Genomic DNA, 23,637 nt, shown 5'->3' with positions numbered 1-23,637 from the left:
ACACTGTCATGACCATGCCAGGTTGCTGCTTAACTGGTCTGTCAAACAGCTCGTGTTATGTATTCCTAAATTCTCTGCTATTACAAGCTAATAGACGTCACCATTTTCCCAATAACAGACATTAAGCTAACTAAGCCTACAATTAGACTTTTTTCTGGTCTCCTTGTTTTAAATAAAAAATGTTACATCAACAGTTTTCCAATTCTCTGGGATTTTTCCAATATCAAAATAATTCCAAAGATTACTACCATGCATCCACTATCTGTAACTGCTTCCTTTCATATCCTATAATGCATCCCATCAGGTCCAGGGGAATTATTGATCTTTATTCCCAATTGCTTCCCTATTACTCTAGTAATATCTGTTATACTTATCACCTTCACTCCCTTTTGGTCTTTGAATATTTTGGGATACTATCAGTAACCTACAGTGAAGACTGATGCAAAGTATTTATTCAACTCTTCTGCTAGTCCCAGACCCTTTAGTATTTCCCCAGCTTCATTCTTGGAGGGTCTGATGTTCACTTGCACTTTCGCTCTTCTTTGTAAATTTAAAGAAGCTCTTGTCATCTGTTTTGATATTACTCGCAAGTTTACCATCAAAGTTTATTTTTTCTTTTTTTTTGCTTTTGTCATCAAAATATCAAATTGGATATTTAATAAAAATGCATCCCCATTTTTCTTTTTAGCCTCTAAACTGTCATTTCACTTTGTTGACACATAGTTCCCTCCCCCGCAATGAGTCATAATGCTATCTCTAAACAACAGCATTACGATGTGTAGGTTAAATGATACATTAGATTAAAAGGTACTTTATGACTTTGAGTTCTTTTGTCTTTTATCATTTTGCTTACTTTGTCTAACTCCATTTTCTGTCCTATTTTCAGCTTGTCATCTTGTTTCTCATTTCACTGCCCTCTAAATTAAGGGCAGCATCTTAATCTTTTTATAATCAGTGACCAAGAGGAGATTATACTGCATGAAAACTTCAGTCTCATCAGTTCCTCAGATGCTTGCTCTTAATCCATTCATACACAATAACTAAAATAAGCTGCATATAGCATGAATGTACATTATAACCTCAATGAGAGAAAAACATAATGTTCAACCATATTTATTGTGTTTATATATAACCGATTTTATCTGACTTCTTCCTTCATGGTATGCCATTCATCTGTGTTGCTACTCCACTGAAATAGGCCACATCTTGATTGTTTACGACACTGAAAAGTGAATTATTCCCAAGTTAGACATCCCAATTTTAGTTTAGTCGATTAACAAGCACTATAAATCATCAGGTTGCAGATCCAAAACAGGACCGTTATCGTTGTCCAACCAGAATAGTTGTTGCTGAGTCTGTTTCTTTGTCGATGAGAGTTGTAACAGAATGCCTTACAGTTTAGTCAGCTTCCATTCTGGTTTCTCTCAGTTGTGGATTATAATATCAAATTAATTTCATAAAGAGCATGATTGTATTATTCAGTGCATTGTCCCCTACATCTCAACTAAACAGAAATCTTAATTTAACACAAAGGCTGAGAACAGATGAGTAAAGAGAGATAATGATATTATGGCAATCACAATAGACGAGTAATCCAGAAGTCAAGGCGAATGCTACGGGGACATGGGTTCAAATCCCACCAACTGGTCAAATTTAACTGGTGTAGACATGGTGGATTGAATGGTCACTTTCCGTGCCATAACAATTCTGTGATTCTACAAATCAAAAAATATTGATACTGCTTGCTCCATCGCCTCACTCTTTAGAAAAAACTTCATGTTCTTGAACACTTTGAGCATGTGCACAGATCTTTTTTTTGCTGCCTACAACTATTATGATTTTCTTTCATGCAATTAAAGATAGATGACTATTTCTTATCCAGCAATTTTATGCAGTATGCCTTTACCTAACCGTACTTTAACCTTCATTTGAATATTACTGCAGGGTGGAAGGGCAATATCCAAAAGCTGAGAAGAAGGCACTGGGAATTCAGATTATGTTATCAAGTACAAGTAAAGTTCATGGAGAATATTTTCTGATTTGATTACTAAGTATTAAGCTTTTTTAAAATGACTTTATTGGACTGGAGTCTAACCCAAAATGCTCACACCCATCATTACAACACAATTTGATTCTTCACACCTTGAAAAGCCTAAGAGAGGTTTGTGCGGACTAGAACAAAGCTTCAAGTATAATTGACAGCAAGATTCAAAAGGTTGCCTGAATGGTCCGTGCTCTCCATGGTTTACGAACAGAATATGAAGGAATTTACAGTGAAATTACATCTCTCTTCTCCAAAATTAAATATATTTTTCCTTAGCTTTCAATTTGCTGGCGATAACAGAATCAAATTTGGTTCAGGAGACTGTTTACACCTACACTTCAGAAAAAACTAATCCAATCTATAATTGTTGCAGAAAGAAACATCAAGGGAAAGCAAAAAGAGAAAAAGCAATGGGTATTGAATGGCTACCCCAGAACTATGACAGCTTTTCAATACCCTTTTCTAGGGTATAAACAGTACACTTAATGAGACACTTTTCAACTCCAGAATGCCAGTGCTGGGTACATTACTATTTGTAATCTATATCAATGATTCGGATGAGAATGTACAAGGTACGATTAGAAGTTTGTAGATGACACTAAAAGAGGTGGTATTCTGGACAGTGAGGAATGTTCTCAGAAGTTGCAGCAGGACCTTGATCAGCTGGGGAAGTGGGCTGAGAAATAGCAAATGGAGTTTAATACAGATAAATGTGTGGATTTGACTTTCCAAAGCGCAAGACAAGATGGGAGTTTCATGGTGAATGGCAGGGCCTTAAGGAGTCTAATGGAACAGAGGGACCTCGAACTTCTGGTGCACGGTTCTCTGAAAGTAAAGGCACAGTAGACAAGGCAGTGAAGGAGTCTTTTGGCACATTAGCCTTCATCAGTTGCACAGGTCATTGGTGAGGCCGCTTGGTCATCTTGCAGAAAGACTGCAGAAAAAATTTGCAAAGGATTTTGCCAGGACTCAATGGTCTGAGTTGTAGGGAGAGGTTGGACAAGCTAGAACTTCTTTCTTTAGAGCATAGGAGACTGACAGGTAGGGGGGAGGGATCTTATAGAAGTGTATAAGATCACAAGAGGCATGGATAGGGTCAATGCACTCAGTCCTTTTCCCAGGGTTGGGGAAATTGAGGACTAAAGGCATCAGCTTAAGGTTAGAGGGGAAAGAATAAAAGGGAACCTGAGGGGAGACGTTTTTACACAATCTGGTCAGCACGGACAAGTTGGATCGAAGGGCCTGTCTCCGTGCTGTAGGATTCTATAACTATTGTGCTACTGTCCATTGCCAGAGAATGAATAAATTATTTTAAAACAACATGACAATAGATCGGAGAGACACAGAGGCATCACAAGCACACTCCACAGAACCTTGTAGTGCCAAAGTCCACAACTGCTGAATGGAACAGCAAAACTGACAGAAATTTTGATTTTGACCTTAAATTAGAGTCATAGAGATGTACAGCATGGAAGTAGACCCTTCGATCCAACTTGTCCGTGCTGACCAGATATCCTAAATTAATCTAGCCCCATTTGTCAGCACTTGGCCCATATTCCTCTAAACTCTTCCTATTCATATATCCACCCAGATGCCTTGTAAATGCTGTAATCGTACCAGCCTCCACCACTTCCTCTGGCAGCTCATTCCATACTCTCACCACCCTCTTTGTGAAAAAGTTGCCCCTTAGGTCTCTTTTAAATCTTCCCCCTCTCACCCTAAACCTACACCCTCTAGTTCTGCACTCCCCCACCCCAGGGAAAAGAGCTTACCTTAGCCATGACCCTCATGATTTTATAAACCTCTATAAAAGGTCAGTTGTCAGCCTCCGATGATCCAGGGAAAACAGCCCCAGCCTATTCAGCCTCTCCCTTTGGCTCAAATCCTCCAAACCTGGCAACATCCTTGTAAATCTTTTCTGAACCCTTTCAAGTTTCACAACATCTTTATGAGGGAGAGCAGAACTGCACACAATATTCCGAAAGTGGCCTAACCAATGTCCTGTACAGCAGCAACATGACCTCTCAGCTCCTAGACTCAAAGCTCTGACCGATAAAGGAAAACATAGTAAACGCCAGCTTCACTACACTATCCTGTGTCTCCACATTCAAGGAACTAAGAACCAAGTGTATACGTCCTACAAATTGAAAAATGTTGGCAAAAAAGTGTGATCAAAAATCATTGCAACATGTTTTGGCACAGCTCTGGCTCACTATTACCAACTTACTTGTGATTAGAAGGTAGTGGAATCAAGTCTCATTCCACTCACCTCCATAATTAATCAAACTGGACAGTTCAGGTCATTCTAAATGCTGAACTGTCAGAGTTAATGCCTTTCAAATCAGCTATTGATAGAGTCGGTCTATCTACTTAAGGAGCAAATGATCCCCATCACTATTTGGAGTAAATAAGCATGTTGTTCAGACTGAACCTTATCGTCCAATAATCTACTTGGGTCATCTTATAGTGCAATGGTACTATCTCCACCCTGGATCGAGAGGCCTGGGTGAGAGACCATCTGCTCCAGAGGTGTATAATAACATCTGTGAACAAGTTGATTAGAAATGCAAGTAAAATTTACAAAAAAAAACTACTTGGGACCATCTTGTGGTGCAATGGCAGTGTCCCTGCCCCTGGGCAGAGTGGCCTGGATTCAAGTCTCACATATTTCAGAGCTGTGAGACAACATCTCTGAACTGGCTGATTAGATTAACAGGTTATTAAAATGACTACTTGGTCACTTTCTTTTGGAGTCTTGCTGTGTGCAGACTTCCTGCCTCATTTCCGTATACCGTAAAGTGACTGCACTTCAAAACCATTAAGCTGACTGTGAAGAACTCTGGGATGTCACAAAAGACACATGCAAGTCCCTTTCTCACTTAAACTTTTGGCTTTATAGAAGAATGTATCTCCTGAAGATGCCAGCGTAAACTGCACATATTTTAGAGTTTAAAATTGAAATCATTAACAAACGCAATCAAAAATAAATGAGCAGAAATAGTGTCATAGAGAGTAAAGATGTACAGCATGGAAACAGACCCTTCGGTCCAACTGTAAGGACAGGGAAAGACAGGAGTAGTTGAAGCTAATTGCAAAGGAAAGGAGCAAATGATCCCCATCACTATTTGGAGTAAATAATCAACTTGTTCACAGATGTTATTATACACCTCTGGAGCAGATGGTCTCTCACCCAGGCCTCTCGATCCAGGGTGGAGATAGTACCATTGCACTATAAGATGACCCAAGTAGATTATTGGACGATAAGGTTCAGTCTGAACAACATGCTTATTTACTCCAAATAGTGATGGGGATCATTTGCTCCTTATTACGGAAATTTCCAAAATTACAGACAGGCTAAGTACACAAAGTGAAGAAGAAACATGTGCATTTCACGAACAATGGGCATCTCAAAGAGCTTTATAGTACAATAAGATATTTTCTGAAGCGTAGAAAACATGATAACATGACAATAAAACACGATAATGAACAGATAATCTATTTCTGTAGCACTAACTGAAGGATAATTATTAGTCAAGATACCAGGGAGACCACCTGCTCGTCTTTAAAATAGTGCCAATGAACCTTTTAAAGCTACCTGTCAAATTATATTAGATCATCTTTCCTTATAAAACAAACATCGTTAAAACAGATACAGATTCTTACAAAAATGGGGTCCCAGATGTCACATGACTACTATTCTAGATTACCAGACTATATTGGGATCATGAAGGTAAATCTTCGAGGAGAAAGTGAGGACTGCAGATGCTGGAGATCAGAGCTGAAAATGTGTTGCTGGAAAAGCGCAGCAGGTCAGGCAGCATCCAAGGAACAGGAGAATCGACGTTTTGGGCATCAGCCCTTCTTCAGGAATGAGGCCTCCTGAAGAAGGGCTGAAGCCCGAAATGTCGATTCTCCTGCTCCTTGGATGCTGCCTGACCTGCTGCGCTTTTCCAGCAACACATTTTCATCAACGAGGTAAAAACAATGACTGCAGATGCTGGAAACTAGATTCTGGATTAGTGGTGCTGGAAGAGCACAGCAGTTCAGGCAGCATCCAAGGAGCTTCAAAATCGACGTTTCGGGCAAAAGCCCTTCATCAGAAATAAAGGCAGTGAGCCTGAAGCGTGGAGAGATAAGCTAGAGGAGGGTGGGGGTGGGGAGAAAGTAGCATAGAGTACAATAGGTGAGTGGGGGAGGAGATGAAGGTTATAGGTCAGGGAGGAGAGGGCGGAGTTGATAGGTGGAAAAGGAGATAGGCAGGTAGGACAAGTCCGGACAAGTCATGGGGACAGTGCTGAACTGGAAGTTTAGAACTAGGGTGAGGTGGGGGAAGGGGAAATGAGGAAACTGTTGAAGTCCACATTATCAGACTAGTTATCTCAGGAAGAAATCTTTTGAAATTCAATTAATGTCTCCACAATAAACAGTAAACTCCTTGACGATGGTTTTTTTGAGGCCTTGATTAGCCATACCTAGTTCATTACAACATGGCAACAGAGCCATTCAAGCTAATGGCTGAGTTAATTATACCTCAACTAAAAAGCAGTGGACGGAGTCTGTATCCCTGCCCTAGACAACTAAACACCCAATTGAAAAAACAATTCAACAGCTTTGGAATAGCAGCATTAATATGCATAAGACAGGCTATGAACAAACTTATTTTTGTTTGTTCATGATGTAAACATTGCCGGGTAAATCAGCATTTATTGGCCATTGATGTCTGTTTGGAGTCACATGTAGGCCAGACCAGGTAAGAGTGACCGATTTTCCTGAAAGGACATTAGTGTACCAGTTGGGTTTTTACAATAATCAACAGTGGTTACCGGTCACCTATAGGCTAGCGTTTTTAATTTCTGAATTCAACTTCCATCATCTGCCATGACGGGATTTCAATCCATGTTCCCAGAATATCCAAACCTGGATTTCAGGATTACGAGTTGAGTAACATTACCACTGGGCAGATCTGAGATAATGGAGTGGATTCTCAGCTACAGGGAACATAGTGAGGAATTCATACAAAAATCAACTGCTGTTCTGATGAAATAGTCCAGGCATTCCAAGTGCCATAACCACAGAGCTTGTGGGGAAGAAACAACTTGCTGTCTCTCTTCTCCAAATCCTGATAGTCTGCTGAGTTCACTTTTACAGACAATGAGTATTTTACTACAGACACTATCGTAGTTGATGGATTCTGACTTCCAAGCTTTCAACCCCTTTTAGAAAGCGAATCTTCAAATAACAGGCTTGTAAAGATTTTGCAAACTGTTGTCACCTTCATTGTTAAAACCATCACTTATTCTTGCACACTTATAAATATTTGTTACTGATAGTAATGCTATTATTTAAATAACTGAGCAATAGTTGTACAGTAAATTATATTTTCTGAACTGTTTAAACCATAGAGCTCTGGTGATGATTATTTTTCAACTAAAATCCGCAAAAGCTAAAAACGAGCTACAGATCTGTAATCCACAAACAACTCTGTGGGTATGCCTCTTGTGTTTGTGAGACACCTGAGCAAGCAGACAACACCCAGTTTATATCTGATCTAAAAAAAAACACAATGCTCTCTCAACTGCATTGGCGTGCTTCTCAGCCTCAGGAAGGAGAAAGGAGCAGAAGACAACACTGAAAGAGTGAAACAAAATAAATATGGAAGATGGCTTGTGTGAGCGAGCATACATCATTTCAGTCAAATAGCCTGCTTCCGTGCTACAAGTTGTACACAATCCTAAGATACAGCTCCATAATGCAGAACTCCTGTCAAGTTCCAGAAGATCTCATGACATTATCTGGGCAAATACAAGAAACTTAAGTTAAAAATAACATCTTTATTGTTGCTGGGTAAATACCATTAACAAATCTGGAAAATATGAAGGTTAATATTTGAAGTGGGTAGACAGCTCAATTAAAACCACGTCAGATGAAGGGTATTTCAAAAGCTTTCCACTGGAGGTGAACTGTGAACACTCATGACATCTAAAGCTTCACAAAGTTTAAACATAAAAAGTGTTTATTACAAAACCTGGGAGAAATGGTGGTCATAAAATATCAATAACAAATGAAAAAAATACTTAAAATGGGACATACATTTAAGTGGCATTGACTTAATATTGAACATGATGCAAGTACAATACTAATGCATTTGATTTAGTTACACTGATAACACAGCACAGAATATCGACATTGAACATATAAACATTCAACACTTCAAACTACATCTGCAATTAAATTAGCTTTGAAATGTTCAATTTATCATATCTCAATAGTTTTTGGGGACAGGAGTTTCATATTTCCACTGCCACGTGTGAGAAGACAGACTACATTTACAATAGCATCGTTCACCAATGAGGGGAATCTTAAAGCAGTTGATCATCAAAGACCTCTGATGTGAAGTCACTGTTGTAATGTGTGAAACAGCCAATTTTCATACACGCTTCCACAAACTAATATGCTAATCCAGACAATGCTTTTGTAAAGTTTGTTGAGATATTAAATATATTAGCCACAACACCTGGACTAAGTCCTCCACTCTTCTGCAAAAGGGTCTGGTGATCAGCATCTGGTGATGTCTTTTAATGCAGCATCCACAAAGTGCCATCTCCAACAGCACAGCACTAAAGTATAAGCCTAGATTTTTGTGCTCAAGCTTTGTGATATAAATCCTGAACACCTTAGTTCTAACTTTAAGGTATGCCTCTTCATCCTACATCCTCTCACTAGAGAAAATAGCTTTTTCTCTGTCTATTCTATCAAATCCGCTAACTGTCTTAAATACCTTACTTAGATCACTCCTTAATATTCTACATCCAAGTGTTATGAAGTTGAAGGCATGTATTGTACCTTTGAGAGATTGTGAATGCTGAACTGAGAGATTACAAACACCTGTGTGATATGACTACAGGCAGTCCCAGAAAGTACTGGAAAATTGAAAATATGTAACATTTAGCTGTGAAATGGATACCCGAGTTTTGGTTGCTGTTTTGACAACAATTCAAATTTAACTAGTTTAAATTATGCCCCGGGATGCCAAAACCCAATCGAGTTTGAATTTATTGTTTTGCCAACATCAAAACAATGAAATAATCTGATGTTGGAAGATATAAAAATGTGATAATTTTGAAAATTGGAGAGCAAGTAACTGCCTTTGAGATATATCCAAGACATTAGGAAATTCTCTATCAAAGGTACCTTTCATATGAAACATACTTGCAGTAAAAAGAAAGATGATGACTCGCGGACTTCAGCAGCTGAAAGAGTGACCTCACAGAAGATGACAGCAGCTCTGTGGTTTTGAAATTAAGTAGATGTAATTTTAATAAGTGTCTTATTGGAACAGCATATTGTTAGAGCTGGAGGCAGGTAATAGTCAGTTAAGAGAAATGGGGGCTTAGAGTTGTGAATAGTTGTAAGAGAGGGGTTTCACCTCCATGTCATAATAGTTTGGGGGCTGGGGCGAGAAATTTAGACGGATCCAGTCTGAGATTTGAACAGATTTGGGGTACAAAAGCTCCCAGCAGATGTAACACTTGCCAATTAGCGTCCTAGTTCTTTAACTAAAACTTAGGTGAGACAATTTGTTTAATTTTGGTACTTTTTTTTAAGATTACTTACAGTGGGGAAACAGGCCCTTCGGCCCAACAAGTCCACACCGACCCGCCGAAGCACAACCCATTCCCCGACATTTACCCCTTCACCTAACACTACAGGCAACTTAGCATGGCCAATTCACCTAACCTGCACATTTTTGGACTGTGGGAGGAAACCCACACAGACACGGGGAGAATGTGCAAACTCCACATAGTCAGTCGCCTGAGGCAGGAATTGAACCCGGGTCTCAGGCGCTGTGAGGCAGCAGTGCTAACCACTGTGCCACCGTACCGCCCACTTGTGGTTGGTTAAATTAACTGAGGGAAATGGCTCTTGACATTGCTAAAGAGGTTTTGGGGTTTGAAGATGCTTCCCAAACTTGCCAAGAAAGTTTAGAAAAACAAAGGAAGGACATATGTTTAGAATTAGCAAGCAGGTTAGAATTAGGTTTAACAAGGGCCAAAAAGAAAGCGGAAAACTAAAATTCTAAAAGGAGTTAGTCAAGCACTCAGGTGTATCAGAGAAACAGACAATTGCAGTAGAGTCAGAAAAGTTTAAAATTACAATTGAGGCAAATGGAGCTAGAAGCTAATGAAAGGGAGAGAAGAGCCATGTTAGAAGATAGAGAGAGAACGAGAGAGAGAGAGAGAGAACGAGAGAGAGAGAGAGAGAGAACGAGAGAGAGAACGAGAGAGAGAACGAGAGAGAGAGAGAGAGAACGAGAGAGAGAGAGAGAGAGAGAGAGAGAGAGAGAGAGAGAGAGAGAGAGAGAGAGAGAGAGAGAGAGAGAGAACGAGAGAGAACGAGAGAGAGAGAGAGAGAGAGAGAGCGCAAAAGAGGAGAGATAGAAAAAAAGAGAGGAAAAAAGGGAGATAAGGTTCTTAGCTGAGCAAAAGAGAGAGAATTTGAACTTGAGAAGTTGCAAATTAGTCAGGAAAGTTAACAGGATGAAGGAGGGAGAAGGCAGCGGTATATCCAAATATGTTAAAACATTGTCACATTTTGATGAGAAAGATGTCCAAGCCTTCTTTATTTCATTTGAAAATTAGCTAGGCTGATGGAGTGGCCAGAGAACTTGTGGGTAATGCTAGTTCAGACTAAACTGGTAGGAATAGCTAATGAGGTCTTTGCAGCACTGTCAGATGAGGGATCAAGAGAATATGCAGATGACAAAAAGGCTGTTTTGAGTGCTTTTGAATAGGTACCAGTAGCGTATAGACAGCAATTCAGAAACAAAGAAGGAACCAGGTCAGACTTATGTTGAGTTCAAAAGAATTAAACAGTCATTTTAATAGATGGGTGCGGGCCTTAAAAATAGAAAAGACCTATGAGACTCAGAGAGATTATTCTGCTGTAGGAGTTTAAGAACTCACTTCCAGAGATGATAAGAATTCATGTGGATGCATAGAAAGTTCAAGAATTGAGAAGAGGGCCAGAGATGGCAGATGAACATGCATTGGTGCACAAGGCAAAATTTTGCTTCCAGCAGGAATTTCATCTGTGAGGGATAGAAATTGGGAGAAGGGGAGATCATACACCACAAAACAAAGACTAGAGCACCCTGGTAATAGTTTACTATTGATGAATAAAGAAGCCCAAGAGGGTGAAAAGGAAGTGAAAAGGCTTCAGTGTTTCTATGGTGGTAAGGTGGGACACATAAACAGTGCCTGTCCTTGAAAAAACAAGTACTGTGGAAAAAGATACGATAAGAGAGACTAAGCCAGTGGGATTAGTGAAGAAAACCCCAAGAAAAGCTAAGGAGCTGTAGGAGAGTGCAGAGTCTAGGCAGAGGCTGAGTATTAAGTTAGTGCCCGATCTCTTCAAAGACCTCTTCTCCGTGGGTAAAGTTTACTCAGGAAGAGGAGGGAGAAGGAAAGGAAGCTACACCTTCGACCAAGTCTAATCAGTCTCTAATAGTGAAAGATGAATGTATTTGCCTTTTGACAGGTCACCCAAGAGAGTGGTAATTTGCAGAATAGATGGACAGGGCAGCACAGTGGCTCAGTGGTTAGCACTGCTGCCTCACAGCACCAAGGATCTGGGTTTGATTCCCATCTTGGATGACTGTCTGTGTGGAGTTTGCACATTCTCCCTGTGTCTGTGTGGGTTTGCTCCGGTATCCTCCCACCATCACAAAGATGTGCAGGTTACGTGTATTAGCCATGCTAAATTGCCCATAGTGTTCAGGGATGTGTAGGTAAGGTGCATTAGTCAGAGGTAAATGTAGGCTAGGGGAATGGGCCTGGGTGGGTTACTCTTCGGAGGGTCAGTGTGGACTTGTTGGGCCAAAGTGCCTGTTTCCATACTGTAGGGAATCTAATAAAAAATTTAGCATTCCTTTGTGTACGATCAGGTCGGAGAGCCAAATCAAGAAGTAATAGTCGGAGTGATTGATAGAGTGTCAGTTCCAGGAATACAGTTTGTTCTTGGGAATGATTTAGCAGGATCCAAGGTGGGAGTGACACCTCTTGTTGTGGAGAAGTCAAAGGAAGAACAGGGAACTGGTTGGTAAGGTGGCTCAGTGGTTAGCACTGCTGCCTCACAGCACCAGGGACCTGGGTTCAATTCCAGCCTTGGGGGCCTAGGCCCAAAGCTATGGAATTACTGCTGTTTTCTGTTAAGTTCCTTAAAAGCTTTGGTCACTTGTCCTACTATCTGCTCATATGATTCCACATCAAAATTTTGTTAATAATGCTCTTCTGTGCCATATTAATGGTCTAAACATTAATCGCTTATCAGCGATTAACTCTGTGGGTTAGTTTATTTCAAACATTAAACCACATACTAAGTTATGAATTTTACAGCAAAGCAACTGGTTTCTGCATTTGTAAGCCATTTGTGTAGATCTACAGTAGACTAACACCATTGTATACACACAGCAATTGGGATCCGTAAAGGTAAATTCTCTTAAAGGGAAGGCACACAAACAACATAATGAACCACTTTGGGCCATTCTACGGCACATATTAGTACAAGTTAAATTCTTGTTTCTTGAATGCGATTGGTTGGTGTGACAGGATTTGCTGAATCTTTTTGACTAAAATTATCTCAAGTATCGGAAGGATGTCGAGTGTGCGTATGGAGTGAGCTGCCAGAGGACGTGGTGGAGGCTGGTACGATTATAACATTTAAAAGGCATTTGGACAGATCTATCAATAGGAAGGGTTTGGGGGGGATATGGATCAGATGAGGGCAAGTGGGATTAGATTAGGTTAGAATATCTAGTCGGCATGGACAAATTGGACCGAAGGGTTTTATTTCCGTACTGCACATCCTTATGACCCCCTATGACTTATGACTGTTTGTGTGGAGTTTGCACGTTCTCCCCATGTCTGCGTGGGTTTCCTCCAGGTGTTCTGGTTTCCTCCCACAATCCAAAGATGTGCAGGATAGGTGAATTGGTCATGCTAAATTGCCCAGTGTTAGGTACATTAGTCAAGGGTAAACGTAGTGAAAGGAGTCTGGGTGGGTTACTCTTCAGAGGGTCGGTGTGGACCTGTGGGGCTGAAGGGCCTGTTTCCACACTGTAGGGAATCTAATCTAAACTGAGGAGTTAAATGCTTTCCAGACTGTGTAGTAACAAGATCCCACTATCACAAGTCAAGCAAGAAGCAAAAACTAAAGAGAAAAACAAAGGAGTTGAAGTTCAGTTAGCAGACACCTCCTTCTGATGGAATGGTGCAGGAGAAACCTGAACAGACAGAGAGTCAGGCAGAAGTATTTAGTCCTGAAAAGCTAATGGATTTACAACTGAAAGACGAGACGATAAAAGATATAAACATTGATGCATTCTCAGAAAATGAATTAGAATGTATTCCTGAGGATTATTATCATAAAGGTAGAATCCTAAAATGAAAATGGAGACCACAACAAGTTAGTATAGAGGAGGAATGGGATGAAGTGCACCAGATTGTGTTGCCGATGGCATGCAGAAGGAGGTATTATGGGTAGCACATGAATTACCAGTAGGTGGTGACCTAGGTATGAGGAAGACTCAGGCTAAGGTACAAAAGCACTTCTATTGGCCTGGACCGTACAATGATGTGGTTAAAGTTTGGTTGAAGAATGTGGTGCTGGAGAAGCACAGCTGGTCATGCAGCATCTGAGGAGCAGGAGAATCGGTGTTTCAAGCATAAGCTCCTCATCAGGCATGTTAAATTTTGCCATACATGTCATACGTGCCAAATGGCAGATAAGCCACAGGCAGTAACAAAACCAGCACCTTTATTGCCAATTGCCGCATTCGAAGAACCTTGCACTCGGGTTATGATTGATTGTGTAGGTGCCCTCCCTAAAACTAAAAGTGGGAACCAGTACTTGCTAACCATAATGAATGTGTCTACCATTTTTCCAAAGGCAATTCCATTGCAGAGTATTAAGGCAAAAAAAGATTGTGGGGGAGTCAGTAGCTTTCTTTACGGGATACTCAGAGAGATTCAGTCAGACCAAGGGTCTAATTTTACTGTTAGGCTGCTCAAGGAATCATGGATAGCTTAGCATACCATCTTGAATCCCAAAGAACCTTGAAGCTGTGGCATCAGACCCTGGAGACCATGTTAACAGCATACAGTCAAGATTACCCGAATGATTAGGATAAAGTCTTCCATTCATATTGTTTCCCATTAGAGATGCCCCAAATGAATCTCCTCAGTTTACTCCCTTTCGAACATGAAGTGAGAGGGCCTTTGAAATTAATTTTTTTTAAATTGACAGGACCGAAGTCAGAGATCTCACACTTGGATTACATATCCAAGGTGAGGGAGAGATTAAATCAGGTAGGTAAGTTAGCTAAATAGCACCTGAAGAGGGCAAAGCATAGAATGAAGCAGGTGGCAGATAAAAACTTTAAAATTTGGACGTTTTCCCATGGGAATGACATATTAGTACTGTTACCAGTGGTAGGACATCCTTCAGAGCCAAATTTAGTGATCCCTGTCAAATTGAGAAAAAGTTGAGTCAAGTAAGTTATCGGGTAAAGATGCCAGATAGATGTCGTGAAACTTGAAAGGGTTCAGAAAAGACTTACAACGATGTTGCCATGGTTGGAGGACTTGAACCAAAGGGAGAGGCTGAACAGGCTGGGGCTTTTTTCCCTGGAGCATCTGAGGCTGAGGGGTGACCTTACAGAGGTTTATAAAATTATGAGGCACTTAGGTAGGATAAATAGACAAGGTATTTTCCTGGGGTGGGGGGAGTCCAGAAATGGAGGGCGTAGGTTGAGGGTGAGAGGGGAAAAGTATAAAAGGGATCTAAGGGGCAACTTTTTCACCCGGAAGGTGGTGCATGTGTGGAATGAGCTGCAGGACGAAGTGGTGGGGGCTGGTACAATTGCAGCATTTAAAAAGGCATCTGAATGGGTATATGAATAGGTACGGTTTAGAGGGATATGGGCCAAATGATGGCAAATGGGGCTAGATTAGGATATCTGGTCAGCATGGACAAGTTGAACCAAAGGGTCTGTGTCCATGCTGTACATCTCTATGATTCTACCTTGGATCAGAAGGGGATAATCACATATTTTCCTGCACTAGACTGCAACTGCCACAATTTTAGCCACTTAATGGTGCTTTGCAACTATATGCTCCTATATACTGTACCAAATAATTTAATGCCATCAGCAAACTTGGATTTATGGCTTCACATTCGTTCATCTACCAAAACTGAAGATCAGAGTCAACACCTCAGTAGAGATTTCCAAGAGAACACCACCAACTGCACTCTATTAATTGGAAAACACGCACATTAATCTTGCCTTGTTTTCTATTACTAAATATTTGCTTACACATACCAATTAGCTGCCTCCAATTCTATATCCTATCTTCTTTTCTCAGCAAACTCTCACCTAGAACCTTACTACTGTTTTGTAGAAAGCCGCAGAAGTAATATCCATCAACTGCCCTTTATCTAACAGTTAATTATTACTTGAAAAACATTCAGTTTGGTTCATTACATATGATGTATCATCTACATATCCATGCTGGCTCCCTCAGATCCAATTCATACATCCGAGTGCTTAGTCACTCTGCCCTTACTAATCAATTGTACTAAGTTCACCACAACAGACGTTAGACTAATAGGTACAGGGTGTATATAAAAACCCAAAAGGAGCTTACAGCATAGAAGCATGTCATTCAGGCCATTCAGTCTATGCAGGCTCTTTAAAGGAGCAGTTGTGATTGGTTCTTTTTATCTGTCACTCTTCAAGTTCTTAATCTTTCCAATGTCTATCTAACTTGCTTTTAAAATGTTTAATAATACAGCATCCATTACATTAGGACACTCCAGATCCTGCTAACTCATTGAGAATCTCTCATAAGCCCTTTATACTAATTATTTTAAATTTACGATCTCTCGTTGATACAGGTGTGGCGGAATGACATATCAGAGAAGCAAACAAATGGACGCACAAGGATGGCATGAGACAGGCAAATATGACATATCAAGAGTAGCAACAAGCAGCTGCCTTACCATACTGAATGGGTATTGATAGAAAGAAAAATTAACAGCTGGAAACTTAGGTAACTTCTAAAGTCTTTCTGCTATGAAGGAAAATAAACTAGAAAATTGAACCTTCTTAAATACTGGCATAGCATTGGCTCTCCACATTCTCAACAATTATGCAAATACAGAACAACCTCGATTATCCGAACAAAACAGGCGAGGAAGTATTTTGTTCGGATGTTTTTACGGGACCTTGAGATCTTGTTCAGATTATCCGAAATTCAGATAATTCACGTTCAGATAACTAAGGCTGTTCTGTTATGTGATACAGGTAAACAAAAATTGTTCCAATCTATTCTCAAATTAGCCAGGATATCTAACCAAGTTCTTGTTGTACATTTGACTTCTCCAATATTATAAAACAGGAGTCACCCAAGCCTGCCATTTAGCAATAACTCCATAAAAGTAAGCTTAGCCAGATGAAATATATGTTTCACAGAACTATTTCACATTGCATAACATATTTCACGTGATTTGACCTTGTAGTCAAAGCCAACCTACAATTGCAGGGAGAGGCATCTATTGAACCGAATTCAAACGGAAAGCAGACCAGACATCTAATAAACCCAGAACATCAATTAACTAAAACATGAAGAAGCATAAACCAACAGGTGGATTGAAAATGGAAATAACAAAAACAAATTATAAGGAATATGCAATGCCAAAGTCACACAAATTTGTTCTGTTTGTACAAGATGCTTTATAGTTAAAAGTAATTAACTGCTTGCACAGCATTCTTAAGCTATTAGCTTAAGAAACCCTATTCATTCACCATCTCAACGATTGCCTTAATTACAGTGCATTGGTTTACAGTAAAAACTGAATAATCAAAAAGCTGAAGATCAAGAAAACGACATCAGCTGTTTTGAGAGATTCTGGAAATGTACAAAAGTTAACAATTCTAATCTGAAAACTGAGGCTTGAGCACGTATTCTATATGGTGGCACTTCAATGCAGATTTGAAGAAACACTTAATGGTCAATAGACAATAGACAATAGGTGCAGGAGTAGGCCATTCTGCCCTTCGAGCCTGCACCACCATTCAGTATGATCATGGCTGATCATCCTTAATCAGTATCCTGTTCCTGCCTTATCTCCATAACCCTTGATTCCACTATCCTTGAGAGCTCTATCCAACTCTTTCTTAAATGAATCCAGAGACTGGGCCTCCACTGCCTTCTGGGGCAGAGCATTCCACACAGCCACAACTCTCTGGGTGAAGAAGTTTCTCCTCATCTCTGTCCTAAATGGTCTACCCCGTATTATTAAGCTGTGTCCTCTGGTTCGGCACTCACCCATCAGCGGAAACATGTTTCCTGCCTCCAGAGTGTTCAATCCTTTAATAATCTTGTATGTCTCAATCAGATCCCCTCTCAGTCTTCTAAACTCAAGGGTATACAAGTCCAGTTGCTCCAGTCTTTCAGCATAAGGCAGTCCCGCCATTCCAGGAATTGACCTCGTGAACTTACGCTGCACTCCCTCAATAGCCAGAATGTCTTTCCTCAAATTTGGAGACCAGAACTGCACACAGTACTCCAGGTGTGGTCTCACCAGGGCCCTGTACAGCTGCAGAAGAACCTCTTTGCTTCTATACTCAATCCCTCTTGTTATGAAGGCCAGCATGCTATTAGCCTTCTTCACTACCTGCTGTACCTGCATGCTTGCCTTCATTGACTGGTGTACAAGAACACCCAGATCTCTCTGTACTGCTCCTTTACTTAAATTGATTCCATTTCGGTAGTAATCAGCCTTCCTGTTCTTGCCACCAAAGTAGATAACCATACATTTATCCACATTAAACTGCATCTGACCACTCACCTAACTTGTCCAGGTCACCCTGTAATCTCCTAACATCCTCCTCACATTTCACCCTGCCACCCAGCTTAGTATCATCAGCAAATTTGCTAATGTTATTACTAATACCATCATCTATATCATTAACATATATTGTAAAAAGCTGCAGTCCCAGCACTGATCCCTGCGCCATTCCGAAATTGAACAGTTTATCACTACTCTTTGTTTCCTATCAGCCAACCAACTTTCAATCCAAGTTAGTACCCTGCCCCCAATACCATGCGCCCTAATTTTGCTCACTAACCTCCTATGTGGGACTTTATCAAAAGCTTTCTGAAAGTCCAGGTACACTACATCTACTGGATCTCCCTTGTCCATCTTCAGAGTTGCATCCTCACAAAATTCCAGAAGATTAGTTAAACATGATTTCCCCTTCATAAATCCACGCTGACTCTGACCTATCCTGTTACTACTATCCAGATGTGTTATAATTTCATCCTTTATAATAGACTCCAGCATCTTTCCCACTGAGGTCAGACTAACTGGTCTATAATTTCCTGCTTTCTCTCTCCCACCTTTCTTAAAAAGCGGTACAACATTAGCCAACCTCCAATCCGCAGGAACTGATCCCGAATCTATCGAACTCTGGAAAATAATCACCAACGCATCCACGATTTCCCGAGCCACCTCCTTCAGTACCCTGGGATGTAGACCAACAGGCCCTGGGGACTTATCAACCTTCAGGCCTAACAGTCTCTCCAACACTAATTCCTGGCAAATATAAATTCCCTTAAGTTCAGGTCCTTCAGCCACTGTTACCTCAGGGAGATTGCTTGTGTCTTCCCCAGTGAACACAGATCTGAAGTACCAATTCAATTCTTCTGCCATTTCTTTGTTCGCTGTAATATATTCCCCTGTTTATGTCTTCAAGGGCCCAATTTTAGTCTTAACCATTTTTTTGCCTTTCACCTAAAAAAGCTTTTCCTATCCTCCTTTATATTTTTGGCCAGTTTACCTTCGTACCTCATTTTTTCTCTGCGTATTTCCTTCTTAGTAATCCTCTGTTGTTCTTTAAAAGCTTCCCAGTCCTCCGTTTTCCCACTTATCTTTGCTGTTATACTTTTTCTCTTTTAACTTTATATGTTTCTTAACTTCCCTCATCAGCCACAGCCACCCCTGCCTCCTCCTTGGATCTTTCTTCCTTTTTGGAATGAACTGATCCTGCATCTTCTGCATTATACACAGAAATATCAGCCATTGTTCCTCCACTGTCATCCCTGCTAAGGTAATGCACCATTGAATTTTGGCCAGCTCCTCCCTCATAGCTCCATAGTTCTCTTTATTCAACAGAAATATTGTCACTTCCAATTGTACCCTCACCCTCTCAAATTGCAGACTGAAGCTTATTGTATTATGGTCACGATGTCCCAATGGCTCTTTCACTTCGAGGTCCCTGATCAATTCTAGTTCGTTGCACGATACCAGTTCCAGAATTGCCTTCTCCCTGGTCGGCTCCCGCACCAGCTGCTCTAAGAATCCATCTCGGAGGCACTCAACAAAGTCTCTTTCTTGAGGTCCAATACCATCCTGATTCTCCCAGTCTACCTGCATGTTAAAATCTCCCATAACAACTATAGTAACATCTTTGCGACAGGCCAATTTCAGCTCCTGATTCAACTTACACCCCACATCCAGACTACTGTTTGGGGGGGGGGGGTCTGTAGATAACTCCCAAGGGGGTCTTTTTACCCTTAGAATTTCTCAGCTCTATCCACACTGACTCTACATCCCCTGATTCTAGGTCCCCCCGCACAAGGGACTGAATATCACCCCTTACCAACATGTCCGTCAGTCTGTCCTTACGATAGCACGTGTAGCCTTGAATATTCATTTCCCAGGCCCTGTCCACTTGAAGCCATGTCTCAGTTATCCCCACAATATCGTATCTGCCAATTTCCAAAAGAGCCTCAAGCTCATCCATGTTATGTCTAAAGCTTCGTGCATTCATGTATAGTATTTTTAATTTGTTACTGCCCTCACCCTTCCCATCAACTCCTATTTCACTTAACCTTACAGCACGACCCCTTTTTGAGTTTTCTGCCTCATTGATACAGTTGTCTTTCTTGACTTCCCTTGTTCTAACTTTCCCTTCAATTTCCTTCTTAAACATCACTTGTTACTGGCAAAGTCTTTCAAATGAGATGTTAAACTTGAAGGATGTAAAAGATTTTGTGTCATTATTTTAAAAAATAAGCAGGTTCTTCCCAATTTGGCAGTTAATATTGGTTCCCAACCAACATCATTAAAACAGATTATTTGGTGTTACCACCTTGTATATGCAAGATCTTGACATTTCATAGTGAGCTGCCCGGTTACTTACAGTGCATTGGTAACTATGGTTCAAAGGTACTTCACAATCTGTACAATCCTGAGGCTTTGCAAGCTCCTTTGCAATTGCAAGTCTTTTTAAATTTATTGGACCACACAATTTTACTTATTTGCAAAGGCAAACACAAACAGTAAGCCTTACGAAAATTTGATCAAATTATTATGGTGGAAAGAACATACAACTTTTCACAGATTATTGTTTAGTGCTTCTTTGAAGAAATATATGAATCTCAAAATATGAATGTATCCTGAAAGAATTTAGCACTTCAGCTTGCAGTAATGATGCACTCTGAAATGGTGTCCACGAGACATTTAAAAAACAAACTTTAAAGTATAATTTCAGAGGTTTCTGTAATCTATAAACAAAGTTTGTTTTAGGCAAACAAAATGTATTTATTTCCTTATCTACAATTACTTTAACTAATTAGAATCAGAAATTTGAAAGAAAGAGCAGCCACACATTAGCACTGTCTGCAGAAACTGTATAAACTAACCTTGTGGAAATTCAATGCTATTTGAAAACAAACATTCTTTTGATCAGCAAACATCAGATCCTTGATGACATGTTGGCACACTTTCAATCAGTTAGGCATTAACACAAAATCTGTATAAAATACTGAGAAACATCAGCATGTGTCATTTTATATATTTTGTCTCCATTAAAGTTCATCAAAATGAGAGTACGTTTATTGAGGAGACAAGCATTTCTGTTCCGATATGCTGCTCAGAGTCACTATTAGTCTAGTTCATGAGCTATTTCCAGCTACTACCCTGAAGAAGCCAGAAAAATAACAGTGGCACTGTAAATCATGGGAGCTCTACAACTGGGTGGGAGGATTATTTACTTGCTACTCTAGTCTTATTTGTGGAGGAGAAAGATAGTCAAGATGCTGAGGCATTCCATTAATGTAAATTGTTCATGTATAAAATGACCTATCTCAGACAAACAAAAATACTGCAATTCATGCTTCAGATCACCTGCAGTGTGACCTATTTTCCAGGTAATATTCAGTTCAGTTGAAGTAGCAAGTACAGTATAGTAGTTATAAAGTAACTAAAAGAACTTAAAGTTAAATTCACCCAAAAAGTAATTACTTTATACGTTGCTGAGCTAAAAGATGATTTTATGTTCACTTTAACACACTGTTTACATATTGTAAGACGCATTAACATTCCAATGATGGTCTGTAACTCAATCCCTCAGAACCGTTATATTGTGTAAACCCCGATACACAAGGGCACAAACAGAGGATATAAATATTGACACAGTCTGAATAGATCCCTTACCAGCCGCAGCTCAGTGCGCTGGTCGGTCATCTGAGCACTTTGATTCTTGAGAGAAGCGGCCGATCTCTGGGAACCTTCAAACACAAAGCAGGCAAATGAAGAAAACAAAAAATAAAAGAGCTCCGTCTTCCGCCGAAGCTTCCCACGTTCCAGTTTGTAGAGAGGAGCTGGGGGACCGGGACCGGGACCGGGACCGGGACCGGGACCGGGACCGGGGCCGGGGGGGGGAGGAGGAGCTGGTGTCCCGGGGCCCGGGGGCCGGGGCCGGGGCCGGGGCCGGGGCCGGGGCCGGGGCCGGGGGGGGGGGGGGGGATGAAGTGGGCCGGGCAGGTTCAGGGTAACGGGGAGCCGGGAGCCATGGATACGCCCCCCTCCGGTGTCTCTCTCGTTCACATTTGTTTGTCTAAAGGGGGCTTCAACCTAAACCCGTCAGACACACACACTGTGGTTTAAACTCTGGTCAGATTTACTGACGTTGCTGAGGCAAGTTTTAGCCCCTGGAAGGGCCCGGGGGGGGGTGATTAAAGCTGGTAACAGTGAGGGAGGGGGGATTGTAAACCTGGTCGATGCTGCCCCCGTCCCTTGGCCGCTGCTTCCTACTTCCCTGAGGGCCACCATCTTCCTGTGTGCGCCGGTCAATCCCGTCCGGCCGGAATCTGGGAGCGGGAAGATGGCGGCCCGGCCCGGGGCCTCCCACTGCCCCCTACACCCGGCCCGGCCCGGCCCGGGGCCTCCCACTGCCCCCTACACCCGGCCCGGCCCGGCCCGGGGCCTCCCACTGCCCCCTACACCCGGCCCGGCCCGGCCCGGGGCCTCCCACTGCCCCCTACACCCGGCCCGGCCCGGGGCCTCCCACTGCCCCCTACACCCGACCCGGCCCGGCCCGGGGCCTCCCACTGCCCCCTACACCCGGCCCGGGGCCTCCCACTGCCCCCTACACCCGGCCCGGCCCGGGGCCTCCCACTGCCCCCTGCACCCGGCCCGGGGCCTCCCACTGCCCCCCGCACCCGGCCCGGCCCGGGGCCTCCCACTGCCCCCTACGCCCGGCCCGGCCCGGCCCGGGGCCTCCCACTGCCCCCCGCGCCCGGCCCGGGGCCTCCCACTGCCCCCCACACCCGGCCCGGGGCCTCCCACTGCCCCCTACACCCGGCCCGGGGCCTCCCACTGCCCCCTACACCCGGCCCGGGGCCTCCCACTGCCCCCCGCACCCGGCCCGGCCCGGCCCGGGGCCTCCCACTGCCCCCCGCGCCCGGCCCGGGGCCTCCCACTGCCCCCCGCGCCCGGCCCGGGGCCTCCCACTGCCCCCCGCGCCCGGCCCGGGGCCTCCCACTGCCCCCCACACCCGACCCGGGGCCTCCCACTGCCCCCCACACCCGACCCGACCCGGCCCGGCCCGGCCCGGCCCGGGGCCTCCCACTGCCCCCCACACCCGGCCCTGCCCGGCCCGGCCCGGGGCCTCCCACTGCCCCCCACACCCGGCCCTGCCCGGCCCGGCCCGGGGCCTCCCACTGCCCCCCACACCCGGCCCGGGCCGGGGCCTCCCACTGCCCCCCACACCCGGCCCGGGGCCTCCCACTGCCCCCCGCGCCCTGCCCTGCCCTGCCCGGGGCCTCCCACTGCCCCCCGCGCCCGGGCCGGGGCCTCCCACTGCCCCCCACACCCGGCCCGGCCCGGCCTGGGGCCCCCCACTGCCCCCCACACCCGGCCCGGCCCGGCCTGGGGCCCCCCACTGCCCCCCACACCCGACCCGGGGCCTCCCACTGCCCCCCACACCCGGCCCGGGCCGGGGCCTCCCACTGCCCCCCACACCCGGCCCGGGCCGGGGCCTCCCACTGCCCCCCACACCCGGCCCGGGCCGGCCCGGGCCGGCCCGGGGCCTCCCACTGCCCCCCACACCCGACCCGGGGCCTCCCACTGCCCCCCGCACCCGGCCCGGCCCGGCCCGGCCCGGGGCCTCCCACTGCCCCCCGCGCCCGGCCCGGGGCCTCCCACTGCCCCCCGCGCCCGGCCCGGGGCCTCCCACTGCCCCCCAC

The 23,637-nt window shown here is 43.5% G+C and overlaps 1 protein-coding gene across 7 annotated transcripts in view; it reads right to left on the bottom strand.

Annotated features, from left to right (window-relative positions):
- Positions 1-23,637, bottom strand: part of atxn1a (ataxin 1a) — a 362,583-nt gene that overhangs the window by 169,448 nt on the left and 169,498 nt on the right. For 4 of the 7 annotated variants that reach the window (XM_072560811.1, XM_072560814.1, XM_072560810.1 and 1 more), the window contains one exon: positions 21,605-21,678. The exons of 2 other annotated variants lie outside the window; for them this stretch is intronic. The gene's annotated coding sequence lies outside the window, so the exon portion shown is untranslated. Of the gene's footprint in view, positions 1-21,604; positions 21,679-22,163; positions 22,299-23,637 lie in introns of those variants that run through there. One more of the 7 variants, XM_072560817.1, reaches the window with a different exon arrangement.

Source organism: Chiloscyllium punctatum, chromosome 41 (genome assembly GCF_047496795.1).
Source record: "Chiloscyllium punctatum isolate Juve2018m chromosome 41, sChiPun1.3, whole genome shotgun sequence".
NCBI lineage: Eukaryota > Metazoa > Chordata > Chondrichthyes > Orectolobiformes > Hemiscylliidae > Chiloscyllium > Chiloscyllium punctatum.
Note: the sequence above shows the minus strand (reverse complement) of the source record. Positions and strands in the feature narration are given on the sequence as shown.